This window comes from Anarhichas minor, unplaced genomic scaffold (assembly GCF_050575085.1).
Source record: "Anarhichas minor isolate MPS153535 unplaced genomic scaffold, ASM5057508v1 ptg000136l, whole genome shotgun sequence".
Lineage (NCBI taxonomy): Eukaryota > Metazoa > Chordata > Actinopteri > Perciformes > Anarhichadidae > Anarhichas > Anarhichas minor.
This window is the reverse complement of record NW_027466582.1, coordinates 18563229-18577538: the sequence shown is the minus strand read 5'-3', so window position 1 is coordinate 18577538 and position 14310 is coordinate 18563229.

The window sequence follows — 14310 nt, the reverse complement described above, 5'->3', positions numbered from 1 at the left end:
TTCTCACACAAACCATTGTTTCTCACACTCATTTTGTATCATAAGCAGTGCAGTCAGTGGTGTATAACTCCCATTCTGGCTTTCTTTGTGTGTGTTAAATACTGAAATAAGCTTTGCCATTTGGGGGCAGTGCAACAAGCTGTAACCACAACATCAACTATCACCTTAAAGTTGGGATGGAATGAAAAGGCCTTTTTAACCCTTTGATATTACATCCATGGTCATATTGTGCAACTATTTAACAATATATGCAAAGAAAAAAAAAAAAAAAGTTCTTTGTATTTTTATATCAAAATCCCATCATCTATTCTTCCTGTAAAACGAAGTATGAAGTGTGCTAATGTTAACTAGAACCAACAATATAACATCAATCAATCTGCAAATTTTAGTGACTTCTATCAAGCCGCCTGACATTGTGGTAGAAGGACCCTGAGCTGCAGCCGCCCTTACAGCCAACCACTCTCAGAACAGAAGCTAAAGACGCTCTAACTTCAAAATCACTGGGACTCTAAAGTATGTATGAGACATGCCTTATTTACACATTGAGCAAACGTTTGTAACATTAGCATCAGTCTGAGTTGTGTTCGTATCCAGCTGATTCTATTCACTCTCCATTTTGCTCTCCACCAACTCATGAGGGACACATCTCTTTAGCCTTTAAATGCTCCACAATGTTCACCAGTTAGTGGCTAACTTTTCCTACAGTTTGGTGCTGAGCAGTAAGTGAGCAGTGGGATTATGTCGTTTCCACCTTGTGTCTACAGAGATGAAGTATCATCTTTTTTTAAGGCTGCAGGCATGGCGTCACTATGGACACCTCATGTTGTTTTTGTATTTGTGGGTCACTCTGTTATGTCCACGTTTTTCTTTTTAGCAAGAATCTGATGATAACTCTGGGCAATTTTGATCATCGCGTCTTCACAGTCGGGTATTTATGGTTTCCAAACTGACCGTAATGCAAGAATTAAAAGTCCTAAAGGCAAAACTGTCACTTAAAGACACCTCAGATGTTTTACTTTAGACACACACGTGAGTGCAATGCTTTCATCCTTTCCACTAATTCTGATCTGTGAGGAAAGACAAGGACAAGTGAATTATTTTCAAAATCATCAAGTTAAAGTTAGATCTTAAAACTTGGAGTGATAACCAAACAGAAGCTCTTCTGTCTGGCTATTAAAGTGTGTGTGATTGCAGTCTCGGTAGCGGCTTCTCCCTGCTGCGCGGGGATAAGGAGCCCTGCTGGTCTGGGATCAGGGGCTGGAGGCTGTTGGCTGTGGAGATCAGCTGCAACAGTGAGGGCCTGTCATGTACGTTTAGCCCCGGGACTAAATGGAAGGAGACAGAAGGCAATTTACCACACACACACACACACACACAACAGTAGCAACAGCGCCAACAAAGCATGGCTTCTGCAGACCTGAGGTAACAGACCTGACAGGCACTGTAACACACACTTTAAAACACACGTGGCAAACACACACACACACACACACACACACACACACACACAAACCGACTCGTTTCACATCCAGCCCTCCTCCCAGGCCTCTCCCCAATAAAACCCCCAATGCTTGGAGCTCACTCCCTGTAGTGCAGTTTATTCATTCCTCACTTCCTCTGAGCTGCCACGGTGACAGTTTGAGAAACAGTCAATGGTCAACGGTCATTTGATAGTTATGGTTGCTGTCAGGTAAAAACCTTGAACGTCCAATAAGTCACTTTATCACACGTGTTCCTCATGAGATGCGAACGAGTGAACATCAGATTGTTTCTGTGTTTGCTGATAAAGACGTCCTAACCTGCAGTGCTGCAGTCAAGACTGCACCCATACCGATACCCATACTGATATTGGTCCAATATTGAATTCAACAGGTGGATCTGGTATCGGTGACAATTTGTTGATTATCTGATACAGTTATTCTAATAAGTAACAATTAAGTACATTTATATCTATATATTTATTTGTTACATTTTCTTTTACAAAGTTTACAAAGCAATGTTTAAGTCAGGCCTGATGTTGCCTTATACATGCAGCTTATTAATTAAACACTGGTAATGGTTCAGAACTCGTTATCAGCCGATCGGTGCATCCCTAGTGAAGACCACCGAGACCGATTCAAAGTCATGGCTAAGACCAGAGTGTATCGAGGCCGATACAAGACCAAGAATTTGAGGGGTTGAGACCAAGTCAAGACCAAGACCAAGGCAGGGCGAGACTGAGTCAAGACCAAGACCAGACTAGTCCGAGTCCCACACTGCATGACACGCTTACAATCAAATATGGAACATGCAAACCATAGACACTCTGAAAGACACCTTTGTCCTGGGTCATTGACGTTTCCGTTTTCCGTCCGGTCTGCAGTCAACATGGACTAAAACAGTAATCTACTGAGTGGAAAATGGCCGAGATGGCCCGGTTGACGTCTTGCTTCAAAAGCTGTTTCAAACATTGCGCATGGTGAGATCACAGAGATTGACTGTAAAACTGTAACTCTAATGTAACTGAATGACTAACAGGACTGATGGTCTGCAGGCACGCTATAGCGGCTCTGAGAAATTGCACATGAGCACAGCAGTGCTTTGAACTAAATGCTAACAGGCTCACAATCACAATGCAAACGAGTCGATGTTTTCATGCAACATTTACCACGTTCACATCTTACATCGGACTTAAAACTCCGCATTAAGGTCTGCATTCATACGAGGGATATAGAGCTACCATGGGCCGCAGGAACCGTGATCTATTTTTTAAATATTTTTAACTTAACCTTAAATCATCTGACCTTTTAAAATGTCTTCATCTCGGTTTTTAACTTAACCTTAAATCATCTGACCTTTTAAAATGTCTTCATCTCGGTCCATTTCCATGCACTACAATTAGTCCAGGGTATCCATCCATCCCTCATCCATTTATTCATCTGTATCTGTCCTGCATTCAGCTCCCAGCAGTCGTCCTACACCGAGCAGCATCGTCACAGTCTTTAATGCTTGTCAGATATCTCTCATATTATACCAAGCTTTACTGTAATGCTTCATTCTTATCACTGAAACACACTCACTGTAAACACACACACTGTCCTGTCTGAAGTGCTGCTCCTCTCCTAATTGATTGTCCTATCAGTCCTGACACATTCAACTGCCCGCTGAAAGGAGGCAGGGAGGGAAAATCAAATTATCAGCCTTTCAAAACAAAAGCGGCGAGGTAGAGATGATAAGCCTCGGTGAAGTCCCGGGGAAGAAGTAGCGGTGTGTTTTTGAAGGTGATTCAAACCAGACCCGGGCCGTTCAGACACTTTCCAATAACTTTTTTTTTCTTGCGCTCCACGGAGAACCAGATGAGGAGGCTTATTATAAGCATTCCGATTATGTCAAATGACTTATCGCATTTCATTTTAAATGCTCATATCTGGCTGCTAATTAGGCTCAAGAAGTCTCGCCTCAAATGAAAAACAATAATAATGTATTTTAAAATGACACATAGTTTTACTGAAACTAGTTGAGGCACAATTTGAGGGGGGTCAGTAAAAAGGTTTCTTCACGTTTCTTCACGTTTCACGGGGGGGGGGGGGGGGGGCATTAGTCCAGGGTATCCATCCATCCCTCATCCATTTATTCATCTGTATCTGTCCTGCATTCAGCTCCCAGCAGTCGTCCTACACCGAGCAGCATCGTCACAGTCTTTAATGCTTGTCAGAGCAGCAGTATTTCATGTTCCCCTCTGCCCCCTGCAGGCCCTGCTGCTGTGATTTAGAGCGAGATGAGAGAGAAGCAGAAGCAGGAGGCCCTGGATGGAGGAATGCCTCCATCCTTCCTGCTTTTTAACAGCACCGCTGGGGGAACCACCAGCGGGGACCTGTACAGGTCAAATCTAAGATGTGACACTGCAGGGGTTTTACTGAAAAGGCCAATGTGAGGTCATACTTTTTAGAGGTACTCTTACTGTTCATGTTGAAAGTTTGTAAACCTTCAAATATATACATAGTGTCAAATATATACATTGTTAGATTGATTCAGGCCTGAAGGTGAAATGATTAAATGTAAAAATAAAACTTAGTATTTGCATTTTCTTTTCAACTTCCAGTGTTTACAGACATTTTATCTGTCCACACTAAAAACGCATATTACAATAGGTGGATTAAAACAAAGTGACCTTACAAAATTAATACAGTATATAGGTGACATGTTAGCAAACAGATATGAAGCAACAAAATCATTTATTTGGAGCCATGTTACGCTCTAAAAATCCCAAATTCACTCTCTTTTAGCTCTGTTTTGGTCCCCACCAACTGCCGAGGGAAACATCTGGCACTGTAGCAGCTATGTGCTCCACTATGTTCACTAGATATAGCTCCTAACTTTGTTTTGGTCAGGAGCTGGGATGATAAAACGGACAAAACCACAAGCAAAACATAACATGGGTGATTATTATCTTAGGTCACGATGAGTAACCCATTTCACACTACACTTTGTCATTTGATTCATTGCTGATATAAAAATGTTGATTTGTGCAGCTTTAAGTAGTGATTTTTTGTGTGTGTTTTCAACTTGTCCTGTTCCAGCATGCAGAAAGGCCCAGAAAGACTTTCTTTGTAAAAGGCCTTCACTGAACGCTCTTTTCCAAAGCTGATACTTGTGCTTTTGTGTCGATGGAACATCGATAAATCTCCATCTAAGAAAACACTATCAGGGAACACGTGAGGAATGCGTCAGATCATCAGATCTCTGAGCCCCCCTTTAAGGCGGTGATATATATGAAGCGGTTCTTCAAGGTGCAAGGTGATCAAAGGCGTGGCAGAGGTCTGGCCTCGGTTTACGAGAGTGTGGTGGTCAGGTGACGGGCGGGGGGCCCACACAGTGGGGGGAATTCACTTTTCCACAAGTGCACATCTGTGTTTGGCCCCCATAAAGGCGCTGAACTAATGCAGAATGGTCTGCTCAGACCTCTTCACCGAATTCCTGTGAATTAGGGTGACTTATGACCCTCAAAAGGCTATTCTGTTATCAGTGACATGGTTAATTGTTTTCTCCCTGTCTTCATATAACATCATTACTGCCCCGAAGGAACCGTCTTTTCAAAAGATGCCAAAATGTTTTCATGTGTTTGGCTTTGTGCCTGTAAGATCAGTCTCGTGACAAAATGAATCCATATTATAGTTCATAAAGCAGCAGTATAGTCTTCTTTGATACTATGAGGCATCTGTACCGCATGTGTGTTGTCTCACAGCAGCCAGATTTAGTAGTTTTAAAGTGAAGTGGCTGAAAATCAGGTGAGACTTGGACAAACTTCAACATCATAAAACAATATCTTTAATATGTTTTGGTACCCTGACGTTATAGGTTGACACGCACTATTTAGCCACCAGCTAAAGAAGCACGATTGACTCAAACCACATGGCGAACTTGACATGAAATTAAATGAAGTTCAGTCCTTGCATGACAAGCAGTGTTGTGGATTTTGGCAGACAATACTAGGTATAGATTTTTACAGAATTGGTTAATTGATGGAAATATGATTACATCTAAGAATACAATACAGACCCCTGACCGACTCAGCGGAGGAATCCCAGAGGTTGAAGTGCACCCATTGGGTAGATAATTCAAAAGGAGCCCAGACACTGGAACGACTTATGCTGTATTGTAGATCCAAATTCCCAGCATTCCCTAATGGACCACTGGAGAACACAACATTTTTAGCAAAGACTGAAGAATAAGCAGAGGCCAAAAATAGACACAGAGGGGAATTGTTTTGTTTCTTTTGTTCTTTTCATGTGTTGGTACACTCTGCTCACATTCCTATTGCGATCTGCAATATTTTTAACTTAACCTTAAATCATCTGACCTTTTAAAATGTCTTCATCTCGGTCCATTTCCATGCACTACAAAACTGCAGCTCACACAATGAATCTAGCTCAGTGTCACACAGCAGTCAGGGTCTGATCTGCTGTCAATGTGTTGCTTAAAGGAACAGTGTGTAGTATTTAGGGGGATTTATTGGCAGAAATGAAATATGATATTCATAAATATGTTTTCATTCGTGTATAATCACCTGAAACTAAGATTTGTTGTGATTTCATTAGCTTAGTATGTTTCTACAGTAGCATCCACGCTTGAAAACTTATAAAAGTGGTGTTCATTTGTGAAGATTATCTTGCTGACCAAAATGTGTAAGTATCGTAAAAGCTGGTCTTCTGCAGAGCTTACTTTCTGCGATAATCCAAAATCCAATGGAAAAATCCAATTGGCTTTTTGTCAGGGCAACCAGTGAGATGCTAACATCCAGGTTGGCCCACAAAAACACGTCATCCCTGCAGCACTCTGTCTCCTCTCAGGTCACTGTTCATGTTTACACAGTTCACAGCTGAGGTTCAACACTATTATTCCCCCCCAGCCACCAAGCAAGAGGTTAACAGTAGCCCTAAATGAACGGTGCGTTTTGTTAAATGAGCTTTGACAGCAGACCCCCAAAAATACATGCTCAGTCTCAAGACAAAAAGACCGTGTGCATCCCTCGGAGAAAATGTTCAAGCTATTTGCCAGAGTGGTCAAAGGTCCGTCCTGACTGACCCTGACTCTTTGTTTGTTCAGTGGGTCACCACCTGGTTCTGTTTCTAAGTCTGGATGCTGGCCTAAAATGTGCCTTTGTTACAGTAGGGGGAAGTCGTTTATTAAACAGGTGGGGGGGAAACAAGTTGACAGGTCAGTTTGGTGTGTTTGATAGTTGGAGCCGGGGTGGAGGAGAGTGTGTATGTATATATATATGTTTGTGTGTGTGTGTGTGTGTGTGTGTGTGTGTGTGTGTGTGTGTGTGTGTGTGTGTGTGCAAACAGCAAGTTACTCTTTCTGTCCCCGGTCGCTCTCTTTATCTGCTGTCTTTCTCTCTCTGTCCTTTTGTCCTTGTGTCTCTCCCCTGCTGTGCGGAGGTCACTTGTCCTGGTCAGTTGTTTTTTGGTAGCGGAGAGAGGAACAAAGATAATTGTTGCAGTGTCAGTGGGGAGGTGTCTCTCCATTAGCCTTTTCACCACTCTGCTCGCTGTGCATCCTTTCAAAACTCACCGCAACTCTGGAGTCCCTCATCAGACACTCACTCACACGCACTGAAAGACAAACCTAAGTGTTGTTCTCTTCTTCACTGATTAACTTACAGTAGTTATCCTAAAACCAACAAACAGACCCCTTCCAGCATTGAAGGCACTTTAAAGGGTGAGTCCATTATTTTTTAAGGGGGGAGCTTCCCAGGGGTGTTCCTTATGTATTTAAATCCCAACATTCACATTTTGTTTGAAGTATGTATGTTTTAGCGCCAAAATACTATTTCCACAACTCCATCTCCGTCCCATGTGACCTGACGTAGGTTCTTGCATGCTGAAGCTGCTACACAGATACATCCATATAATCAGTGCATTGTCACTTAGATGGCGGTCAGCATGCTTTGCCAGTTTAGAGAAGGAGACAAGAGTACCGGCACTGAAGCTAAGCAGTATACTGCTGTGTGGACACCACATTAGTCCGAACCCGAAAGTCACACGATAACGCATATGAAATACCTGATTGAGGCAGCGGTACACCAGCAATATTGTGCTGCTCCCCTCCCCCATCACTTTATCTTGCCGTCAGAAGGCCCTTTTAGACGAGGAACTGAAGCTGTTATATTGCTCTCTTCAATGCCATCAGACTCCATTGATAAAAACAGTCATTTAATCTTGCAGCACAGGGGAGTAAAGCCCACATACAACCTCACTTTTACTTATTTCCAAACTTAGCGCAGCTAACGGTGACTAAGCTGTGTGTGGGCACGAGTGGGCGTTTCCATTTGAAAACCCCTGAAAAGAACTCAGATGGACTTATACCCTTTAAAAAACAGGTCAGCTCGTAAGGCTCACTAAGACAAGCGATTAAAGGTATTAAAGATCTTCTAAAGAACTCATATGGTGTCAAAACCACAGAATTATGGACTCTGTGGTTCCTTCACAGAAGGTTTTAGTGTCTTTCAGCTCATTGTTGTCATTTCACAACTGTTTTGGTTCAGCATTGTTTGCAGCATGCAGCTGTTGTTTTCAGTTTAAAAGCGGTGATAAAGCCATTGTTCACCACCTTCCCAGAACTAAGCAGCAGACGTCTATGTTGGTGGTGTTTCTAACCTGGCTAGACAATTGGCTGTATTTGCAGATGGGAAGCCAGTGATGGGTCGTGTCCTACTGGTTGCTCTGGTAACCTGTGCAGAGGGGACGGGGTCAAGGCTGCTGCAAGAAGAGGGTCCAAAGGGCCACGTTTCAATCATTCCAGTCCCTCAGGGAAAACACAACTCATAGATCAACTTCTCTTCCTCCGAATCCACAAAGACGTGACCGATGGCCTGGACCTCCAAAAAAGTGCTCCCCAGCTTCTGCTTCTGCAAGATTTGATGAGATGATGACATTTTATGAGGCCTTACTTAACAGTTCAGCGTTGGTGATGTGGTCCAGTAGGAGTGACACTTTAAACTTTCACAAACTCCTTTTTCCTTTTCAATGTTGTGTTGCAAACTGATGTAATAGGCTATGGAATTGAAATGTAATATATATCATTATACTATAAAAGCCTACTGTTAAGGTTCATCATGCAAGCACAGGTAGGAAATAAACAGAGATCTTTCTCGCTAACGTGCTGCTGCAACTTTGTCAAGTCAACTGTATCTACAGAATGTGTCATACATGATCTTCAATCATGGATCACAATGTTAAAATACGCCAGAAAAACAACCGTGTCTTCACAGTGATTTTTTCGAACACCAGTTTCACTGACTTTAATAACTTCATAAGCTCAAAGATCCACGTCAAAGCCCTGTGCATCACGTTTTAGTGTCTGCTGGTTGTGAGATTCTTGCAGCGCCTTTTCTAAATGCTGCGCATGTGTCGTCATAATGAATGTTTTTATGTGTTGTCAAGTGTTTTTGAGTGCTGTGGAGTTGGTGAAGATATTTCTACGTCTGCTTGTGTTGTGTCTATTTGCAGTGCGTTGAGCTCTCAGGGCCACCGTAGCTTACGTCTTTTAAGAACATACTCGCACATGGTGCATTTGTAAGAAGGGGAATACGTCTGGTAAGAGATGTAAATAAATCTGCTCTGCTTCTCCTGCAGATGAAGAGCAATATATTTGATGTATTTGTGAATACATGTGAGGGCCTGAATCCGTATGGTGTCCATATGGATGCGATGGTTAACTGGTAGAGCAGTGCAAGGACAGTGGGTCAGCGCTCTCATAGTCTACGCTATTCACAACCATTCCAAATAGAAAACAGCTCTCTAAAGCAGTGGCCCTGAACTGGTTCATGGGGATACAACCTGTAGTCACATGGGGAACATTTCATTTACACCATTTTTATTCTAGTTTACTTTACTTTAGTTTATTCATGTTTCCAGTCATATTCACATTTCCTTGTAGCTAAATCAAAGGCACTTGGAGAAGGCATCATTTTGCATTCAATAATAAAATTCACAAGTACAGCATTTCTTAGATTAAAGGTGCAAGATACTGGGGGGATTCTGATTGACTCTCAATGGCTCTCAACATGGCGACGCCTGAGTGCTAACAGTAAAAACTACAGCAAATGTGCTGACAGAACTAACAATGTTTACCTGAGGGGGAACCAAAGGGTGGGCGCAACGTTTCTGCAGCGACGGCGTCGGCCCGGGACGCCGTTATGTGCTGTAATCGCCATAGCAGAGCAGTGCGGTGCGGTGCGGAGCGGTGCGGTGCAGAGCGGTGCGGTGCGGAGCGGTGCAGAGCGGTGCTGTGCGGAGCGGTGCGGAGCGGTGCGGTGCAGTGCGGTGCGGAGCGGTGCGGAGCGGTGCGGAGCGGTGCTGTGCGGAGCGGTGCGGTGCGGAGCGGTGCGGAGCGGTGCTGTGCAGAGCGGTGCGGAGCGGTGCAGAGCGGTGCAGAGCGGTGCGGTGCAGAGCGGTGCGGAGCGGTGCTGTGCGGAGCGGTGCGGAGCGGTGCGGTGCAGAGCGGTGCAGAGCGGTGCAGAGCGGCGGCCGGGAGCTAACTGGGGCGCGCTCACATGCACGAAAAGCATGCGTGGATGCCCCGAAGGACATTACTGAACATTCTGCACTGTACAACACACTGCTGCATCACTGTATTATATCATCACTATTTTGTATTGGTAAGAAAAATGACAATGCTGCTTACAGATCAGCACGTGACTACATTTGAGTCAAATTCCTGTTCCTAAAATGTCCTGTTTCTCTGTAATGATACTGTCATTGAGGGTAATCATTATTACTCTGTACAATATTAGTAATATGATAAACTAGATATTGCTCAAAGCTTTACAGTAATGTGCAGACTTTTCTCTGAATAGTAAACTGTTACACATCATGGGCTCCGGATTCTTTTTAGAAAGTGGGACAGGACATTTTAAGTGAAGAGGCCAATGGCCCATGTGACAATTGACCACAAGGCACAAATGCTTCTGTGTTCTTATTTTCTTCTTATCTTCAATTTGATCCCATGAACTTTCCACAAACACACCATTTTCTTACTTCTTGTAAAACCGAAGTAGAGATATTTAGCACAAACCAGATGATTAAAAAGAGCAGAGTTCCATCTCTCTCTTCATCTTTTTGAAGTCAAATACTTAAAACTCTGTGGTCTTAATTCTATAAAACAAGGACTTCAATCAGACTCAGCTCTATGTGGAGAAGACATGTCGCACTGTATGAGGGGAATGGTGGTCACTCCAGATACTGACATCTCTGTAGCCCTCGTCATGTGAAATCTTAGTGAATGTCTTTTTTCAAGATCAAATGCACATTTTAGAGTGACTTTTTGTTTTGCCCACCAGGGCACACCTGTGTAATATTCATGATATTTAATCTGTGTGTGTGTGTGTGTGTGTGTGTGTGTGTTTGCGTGTGTGTGTGTGTGTGTGTGTGTGTCTTGATTGGTGGCATTTGTGCAGAAACACTCTGTGTTTAAGCACTTCACACTACAAACATGTAATCATTTTGAGTGTGACGGGTTATGATGGCGTCTCTACACGTGGTGAATAACAGGAGAGCACATGGCATGCATGACATTAAGACATTGTATATGATGTTGAAGTAACAAAGGTCATTTTCACAGTAAATAACTGAAACATGGTTATAAAAGAAGGCGGTAACGTGCCTGTTTGTGCACCATGTTGTTCAGAAGACTTCTTCTGGACTCCAGCTGATGGTGTCTCATAAGGAACATTTTTTATATGGGGGAGAGGGATTTGTGTAACAGGGTTGATGGGTTACTAAGGTATGGAACTAAATGATGGGATTTTTAACAAATACTCATGAATTCATAAAAACACAAATAAGTGGTGTCGACTGAAAAAAACAAGATCATTTCAGATATAAATATAAAAATGATGTCATGTTTTTTTTACTTTATTAAAGGGGCCATTTCAATTGATATAAAAAAGTTTTTAAGAATAGATTTTGGTGACCCAATAGATGAAATTCACCTAAATAGGTCAGAGGGCTCATATCACAGTATGTTTTCCTGCTGGATGCTGTAACAGCAGTGGAGTTCGTTCAGATCATTGCATCGACAATGAAGTAACCCGAGGCTGGTGGGAAGTGGAGTCATCCATTCTACGGGCACCAGAGGGTGACAGAGTTTACTTCAGCTCAGTTTGTGGCAGCAGTGGGACTGAACTAACATGTTAGAACAGTAAATGTAAGAAAAGTAAAGTCTCTCCCCAAATATATATGTATATGGGTTTTTATTTGGGGGGGGAGGGGGTGCGAATAAATTAATTGAATTAATTGAAATAATATAAGAAATTCTATTAACTCAAGACTTTATTATTCAATTATTTTATTACATCACAGCTTTTTTCTCAATCACACTTTTATTCTATATCACATTTTTTTATTTACTTCATAATGTCATTAATAGCGTCATAATTCATTTATTCAATATTGGCCACTTTGGGCCCACATATAAATCTTAATGAGTTATTATTCAATAAAATAAATAGTTATCTTTTCCATAGATTGACAAATACAACTAATTGGAATAAAAATGATTGAACTTAATGTTGATTGTCTTTAAAAGCAGCTTGATGTTACACACAATACTTTAATGATTTATTCCTTTTCCCATCATTTTCAGACGCAGCATAACTCAGGCTGCAGATAAATGTGTACATGTCCAATGTCTCGCTGTCTGTCTCCACGCCATCATTAATACACACTGTGGACAGCAGGTCCATCAGTGAGACTGACGGGTAAGTCGCTCACAGAGAACAGTTAAATCCTCGCTGCCTTTGAGGAAGGCCTCCTCCTCTCTGACCCGTACATCACGTCCATCACACGGGAGACTCATAACTATCATTCCACCTCATCACTGCAGAGCTGCCGTTTTACACCTCTGACCCTGCTGCTGAAGGACTTGTGTCTTGGTATGCTCACACTCAGACACTCAGACACACACACACATTGGCCCTGCATGTAGCATGTGCACTGCATAAAGAGAATATTTTGGAGGGGCAGTGGGTGAAGGTGTTTCCGCAGTGGAAAATAAAGAAAACACAAAAGGAATATTTATGTGTAGTGCAGATCTCTGGGCCCGGTTACAGAGAGCAGGTTCAGTTAAAACTGTCACGGTTAGTCAACTCAGAGTTCAGGGTGAGGCTCAGAGTTAGTTAAACCTGCTTTCTGAAACAGGGCCCAGGTGTATTTAACGGTGCAGGAGGCCATCGCCACAGGTCAGGTCAGTAGTGTAGGACTACTGGGACTAGTTACAGATATATAGCTCTTTTATACCTGTAGATACATGACTGCAATTGGCCAGAAGATGGCAGCACCTCTAGACTAAAATACAGTATATGCCTGTTTATCTCTCACAGAGTTCATGATATAGTTGAATTTTCATATTAAATTATTTTGTAATTTCGCTACACATACCAGGTACTTCTCTTCGTAGTAATAGTAGTATATATACTAGTAGTGGTAGTAGTAAGTATTAAATCACTTCAACTGCTTGGATCAGATACAGCAGCTCATAATTAAACTTCAGCTGTTCTGGCCTCATAGAGAAAGATGGGGACCATGGAAACACATGGAATTACCCCTCCCCCAATCAGCAGGCTGTGTTTCTTGGAAAAATATCTCGAATATGAGGCTGACTGGCATCTTACCGTAGACCAGTATAAATATTTGCAGGATGTTTGTTCTGTGCTGCCAGGTTGGTATTTGTACCTTTAAGTATACTTCACTGCCCCTTGAGGAATTTGTCTTGCCTGGTATCCTTCAGAAACATTCAGACTATAGACACTTAACTATATATATATATATATATATATATATATATATATATATATATATAGTTAGTTATAAGTTATACAAATATACATATATTATCTAATATTATTTTAAAAAGAGCTGGTGTTGTATCCAGTGTGTCAGTAGCAGCACACAGTGATGGTAGAGGATGCTTCAGCTTCATATGATACATTTTCTCATGTTAAATCTTGCAAGCAACGCAGAATAACTGCATAAAGCTGAATACACACATTGTTTTACATAAGATAACAACATTCAATAATTACAGCGAGGACGAGATCGGGCCGTCACAAATGATGATGTTCTAACACAAGTGCAGTGTTAGGCCCTTGAAACAATGTGCCATCATCTACAGACCAAAGTAACCCGTAAACGATGCAAAAACCTTTTGTTATGCAAACGTACAAAATGCTTCCAGACTATCATACTGGAGACTTGCACACACACACACAAACGCACACTTTTCCTGGCATTCAGCGACTTCTCTCTCACTGTCAGTTCCTTGTTCCCATGGCAACAGACTGTTCCAGACAGGCTGTCCTTTGACAGTGTAGAGTGCAGGAGCTGATATCTGCACAGTGAAGGAGGTCCAGACAGCTTTACGTTATTACAGCGATGGAAAAAAATAAAAAAGTAGATCAGGACCAGTTATCTTTTTATGATTCTCGTGGATATTATGTTAAATTTGCATGAACTAAACATTTTGATTATGCCCGAAATGTAAAGATTTCCATTGTTTATCCTTTTTTTCTGCTGATGCAGCAGTTGTTTATAAGAGGACCTAAATGACTTATCCTAGTTTTTAGCTAAGCTAAGCACTGTCAGAGCCAAACTCCTCCACAGATCAGGGGGAAAGGGATTGCGCTTCACTTTCTGTACAAGTGGGGTGGACTTGCCATGTTTCCCCTTGATAGCAGACCCTGCTGTCAAAATCAATGCTCGTAAAAGCCCTTCAACTTCAATTGGATCACTGTGTCAAGCATTTTAACAAGTAATCTAATTATCCAGTGGA